The sequence below is a fragment of the Pseudopipra pipra genome, chromosome Z (assembly GCF_036250125.1).
Source record: "Pseudopipra pipra isolate bDixPip1 chromosome Z, bDixPip1.hap1, whole genome shotgun sequence".
In the NCBI taxonomy this organism is placed as follows: domain Eukaryota; kingdom Metazoa; phylum Chordata; class Aves; order Passeriformes; family Pipridae; genus Pseudopipra; species Pseudopipra pipra.
Genome location: NC_087581.1, coordinates 49,415,828 through 49,421,827, shown reverse-complemented (window position 1 = coordinate 49,421,827; position 6,000 = coordinate 49,415,828).

Here is a 6,000-nt window from a genome sequence, read left to right as displayed (position 1 = left end):
CCACCTGAGGAGACCAAAGAACAGCATGACAACAAAGGCAGCAAAATCCCTGACTTCAAGGAGCAACTCCACATCCCCAGTGTGTCTCTGACGTACTCTCAGCTCAGTGCTCCCAATAAGCTCGTGGACACTAACCACCCCAGGGAACCTGTGTAGTTGGATTGCCATTTTCCAAGAAGGAGAACAACATTGTCCCCGTCTTCTACTGCCCCAAACACCATCCATCTGTGGTGGTCTGGCTACCACAACTTCTTCTCCCACAAGTGCTGCCTAGGAAGAAGGTGACCATACCTTCAGCAGTTCCAGGCCAAACTCCTCCTTCTCTTCTCTATCTCTCAGCAGATCCCTCTGAAGCTGTGGTTGCTCCAGTGTCTCTCTCACAACTCCCAGCTCCCTCTGTAATAGGGAGTGCTTCCTCTCAAGGGCAGCTAAGCCTTTCAGTCTATGAGAAGGGGAAAGACAAACAAGCTTTTAAATAGCAAAACAGTCTAATTTCCAAAACCAAGACTACGCACTTGTCGGTAAACTGACAAGCCCATCACACACTTAGAACTCATATTCGTAGCAACACGTCCTGTTACGGGGGTTGAAATAAATATTTTTCAAAGGAGGTACCCCTTTCATAGCACTTTGAACAAAAACAGACTATCCCAGTGCGTTGATCTCAGTCAAAAAAGGTTACAAGTAGAAAAAAGGGAAATAGAAATTAAGCAAAAGCAGGCTGGTGTATTTTCTTGGCCTTTGTATCTGTGTACACATTCACATCTGAGCAGTTTGCCCAGAAATATCCACTATATAGTTAAATCAAGCGTGTAGTCTGACAAAAAAGAAGTAACTTTACTGTGATTCATATGCCTTCTTTCACATCCTCCCTGGTCTTTCATGTCCTCCTTTCAATCAGTCTTACATAACATAATGGTCTTATCCAAGATTTGTTCTTAAATCACACCAATTGACCTGTGCTGTATCTAGAGCTCTGGACCCATGCAGCACAGTGGGATGTATTAGAGAACAATGCATAAGTAGCCAAAGAATCTGCACATCTTCTAAGGAGACTACTTCACATTCAGCATTGCAAATGCTATTCTATACTTCCTTAATCATTATTTTCTGGAAGAATGGAAAGCTTGCTGTAAATTCAATTATACATTTTTAATGTGATTAACAGATTGATACACTAACTTATAAGCTCTATTTTACCAAGCCAAACACAGACTAATAGATTAGGAGAACCAAAAATACATTCTTGGTAGAAGCAAAGATAAATTTTACTCTACTCCTTAGTTTATGCCTTATATACCTAAGGACTTATGTTTCAGTACTTTCGTTATAGCTTTCCTCTGTTCATTAAAAAATCCTATTAAACAATGAAACAGTTGGAAAAAAATAGCAAAGTAAGCACTTAAAGCAGGCACATCATGAATCAGATACACTCAATAAAACAAGCCATACTGGTACAAGTGTTTTCTGTCCACTACACCCAGCTTGCACGCAGAAACACAACATAACTCTTACACTCATAACTGTTAAAGCAATAATTTTATTAAAAGCATTTAAAAATAAAAAACAAAACAAACATTGTATCAGAAGTTTATCTTCCAGTGAACTCTTTTGCATTTTTGAAATCAAGAAGTCTCTTAGGAAGAGACTACTCTCTATTTTAAAATTTTAAAAATCTATTTTATGAGGTGAAAAAACAAAAAATAAACTTCTTGCTTTATCAAGAACAGGAATTTCTACAAGCAGAACAGCCAGCCTCATTTCCTTATGAGGGTGTTCTTACACAGGATCACAGTGACAGCTGTCTCTTCAATCTCACCCCACACAACTTATATGAAGTCTAGAAAATTAATGTGTTTGTTTGGAGGGAAGGGTGTCAATCAGGACAGGGGAGGAGACAGAACAGAAAGGGGTTTGTTTTGTTACTTGGATTGTAGGCTGTTTTTTTCAAATGGTGTTGGTTGATAAGTCCATATCAGAAGACACACTGAACATACCAGATTCAACAGCACATGCATTTCCTCACTCCATCTTTGGCAGAAGTTTCGTGTGTTCTTTATTTGTGACAGGAAAACTGAATTAAACTCCATACAGCATACTTTGTATGGAGAGCCAAGTCATAAAGCCCACTACGGACTAGTTCTGATACATCCTTCTTCCTTACAGTCAGGTATCGATTTGCTCCTTTTCTGGGAGGGGAAAAAAAAGTATTTTAGGAGTAAGTAACCTACTCTAGGTTCACTTTTATCTGTCAATGTACGGGGTTCTATGCAAAACTCTTGAAAAAAACAGAGCGGGTCATGGTGAGAAGTCTTTTTTATGGACCCATGAAATCCACAAAACAGTATAAGCACAGGCTATCTCAAACTAGCAGGTCACATGCTCCACTGGGGAGAGGAGTGGGAGTGTGTGGCTGAAGGCAGAGGGTTGGAACAGGATGATCTCTAAGGTTCCTTCTAACCCAAGCCTTTCTATGAGTCTGTGATAATCAGCCCTTCAAGTAGTGAAGAACTTTGGAGAGACTTTTTCTGTTTTAACTAAACAAAACCAAACAATTTCTAGCAGTAAAACCTAGTACTACATGGCAACATTTATATTAAGAACATCAGATTCTTTTATTTGTTTTTTTTTGTTTTGTTTTTGCTTTTTGGGTTTTTTTAAACAGAAGCTATTTCTACTTGAAAGATCATTAAAAGAAAACTCCTTACACTGAAGTTTTACATACCAAAAAAACCAGCTGTTAAGGTAAGAACAAACATGCACTTAAGAACTTATATGGCATCCACCTAAGTCCAGAATGACAATTAATTATTTTTAAATACTTCACTGCCTTCTTTTTACAGCATTAAAACTGTGTGCATTTTTCTGCCAAGCCAGAAAAAATATTATAAATAAATATATAAAACATTTCATTTTTTCACTCTGGCCATGAAATAGCAAATATTGATACCAACTTTCAAAAATACCACCTCATTCTGCAATATTTTTGGAAATAATTGCACTATTGCATGGATAAGTGTCCTGGTTCTGGCCAGGATAGGGTTAATTTTTGCAGTAGCCAGGAGGGGGCATGGCTAGGACACAGACGTTATTCCATGCCACCTCATGTCATTGCCAGATAGAGGGGAAAGGGACTCATTTCCAAAGAAGAAGTTCCTTCAGGTCCAGAAAATGTGGCAGGTGGAGCTGCCCAAAGTTGTCTATTGTCGGACGGTTTTTCCTATCTGAGTTGTTTATTTTCTTATACTCTCTGTCATTGGTATTGTTGCTGTTATTGTTCGTTTTCTTACCCCACTGCTGTTTCCAGTAAATTATTCTTAGCTAAGCCCGTGATCTTTTCATTTTGTGCCTCCAATTCTCCTCTCCATCCTGCCACAGCAGAGGAAGATAGGAGAGCAAGAGAATGGTGCGTGATTTGGAGAATCTTGGTGGAGCCACTGAACTGGGGAGTACCATTCCTAAAGCATGACACACGGATCTTGTGAGGATAAACACCTCTGAGACAGAAGATAGACAGTAACTCAGCTGTGCCATGCACAAATATAGCTACATGGCTTCTGGAACACGGAGAGAATAGGCAGGGTGAGCCCATATCAGCCTACAAAAGACATATGTAGATGTACCCTTGCTGTGACAACATACAAAATCAAAGTCAGCTTCAGGGAATGCAAGTAGCTGTTACTACCTTATTATTATGAAATTATTATTATTCTGCTAGAGCAATACCAAATGAAAAGGAGGTAGGTGTTGCCTCTTAGTACAGGAGAAAAGCATGAATATCTCTTGGAGAGCATTGAAGAAAAAAGCAAACCACATGTGACATTTGTTCTTACAACCACAGCTCCACTGATGAATATCAAGTGATTTACAGTAAAAGTCAAAGGTTTTCATCCTAGGATGTGGTAATTTACATTCATTTTAATGGCTAATGAAGCTAAGATTTTTGTTTTGTTCTGGGGTTTTTGTTTGCTTTGTTGATTTTTCTTTTTTTTGTTGTTGTTGTTATAGACATAGTTGATAAAATGAAGAGTTTCTTTCTTGGATTTTTGTTTTCCAGAAGCTTTCCTAATAAAGAGGAATCCAAGGGAATCAGTTTATCACTGTATTTTGTATATATATTTTGTATACACTATTTTGTATATTGACTATGCTTTTCCTGAGGAACCATATCACAGATTCACAGAATCATCAAGGTTGGAAGAGACCTCCAAGATTATCTAGTCCAGCCATCAACCCAGCATCACCATAATCACCCCTAAAACATATTTCCAAGTGCAATTTCCAGAACACTTCTAGAGACGGTGGGTCCACCACCTCCCTGGACAACTTTTTCCAAACATAACCACTTACTCAGCAAAAAATTTTTTTCTAATACCTAATCTGAACCTCCCTTGGTGCAATTTAAGACCATTTCCTCTCGTCATTTCACTTGAGACATGGCAGAAGAGGTCAACCCCCACCTCATTACACTTTCCTTACAGGTAGTTGTAGAAAGTAATGAGGTCCCCCCAGAGTCTCCTTTTCTCCAGGCTAAACACCCCAGCTTCCTCACCCAATCCCCATCATACTTGTGCTGCAGACCCTTCACCAGCTCCATTGCCCTTCTCTGGACTTGCTCCAGCACCTTAATGTCCCTTTTGAAGTGAGGGAACAAAAACTGAACACAGGATTCAAGGTGTGACTTCACCAGTGCCCAGTACAGGGGCATGATCACTGCCCTGGTCCTGCTGGCCACATTATTGCTGATCCAAGCCAGGATGCCCTTGGCCTTCTTGGTCACCTGGGCACATGCTGCCTCATGTTCACCCATCTGTCAACCAGCACCCACAGGTCCTTTTCTGCTGGGCAGCTTTCCAGCCACTTTTCCCTAAGCTAGGAGTGTTGCCTGGGCTTGTGACCCAAATGCGGGACTTGGCACTTGGCCTTACTGAACCACATCCAATTGGCCTCAGCCCATCAATCCAGCCTATCCAGATCCCTCTGCAGAGCCTTCCTGCCCTCCATCAGATCAATAATCCTGCCCAACTTCGTGCCATCTGCCAACTGACTGAGGGTGCACTCAAGCTCCTTGTCCACATCATCAGTGAAGACATTAAACAGGACTGGCCACAGTACTGAGCTTTGGGGAATACCACTGGTAACTGGCCCTAGCTGGATGTAACTCCATTTGCCACCATTCTCTGGGCCTGTCTGTCCAGACAGTTTTTTTATCCAGTGAACAGTACACCTGTCAAGGCATGGGCAGCCAGTTTCTCCAGGAGATGTTGTGGGAGATGGTGTCGCATGCACAGACACACCCTTTCCCCCATCTACTGAGCAGGTCACTTTGTCACATATATTGTCACCGGTAGAGGTTGCTGGAGGTAGACAAAAAGTGGTCTTTAAAAGGCCTGCTTTATTTCTATGATGCCTCCTGTACTTAAACCTGGTATAGAAGCACAGGGTGGTGTAGGAAGTACTGTGTGGTTCACCATACCGTACATGTATCTTTATCTATATCACGAAGTATCTAAACTGATGTCTTTTAATGCATATCACACACGCTGAATGTAAAATAAAACTGTGCAAATTTAGGCTTTTTGTTACTGTGATTCAATATGTAAGTAGAAAAAAAACCCCTCAGATACTAAAAAAGGTCTTGGATACTTGCATCACTGCTTCTTTTAGTGATCATTACTTTTTTCCACAACTTTGTAGGACTTCACCTTTAAATGGGAATTTAGTTTTGCATGTTATGATCAATTTCTTAAATCCAGGTCTGCTATGCCTAGAAGAAAATTGTGATGAGCACATATAGATGAGGCAAACTTCCAAGCATACACATATATAAAGATGGGGTCAGGAAATTGCTAAATTGATACAACGCATGGCAGTAAAGATAATATTAATGTATTTGAACTCTCTGACAGAGTCCTATGTAATTCCCAAAACATAAAGTATATTTTCTAGTGTTTTTTCTCCTTTAAAGACCTATAAAAGTACACCATGCCTATATCAGAG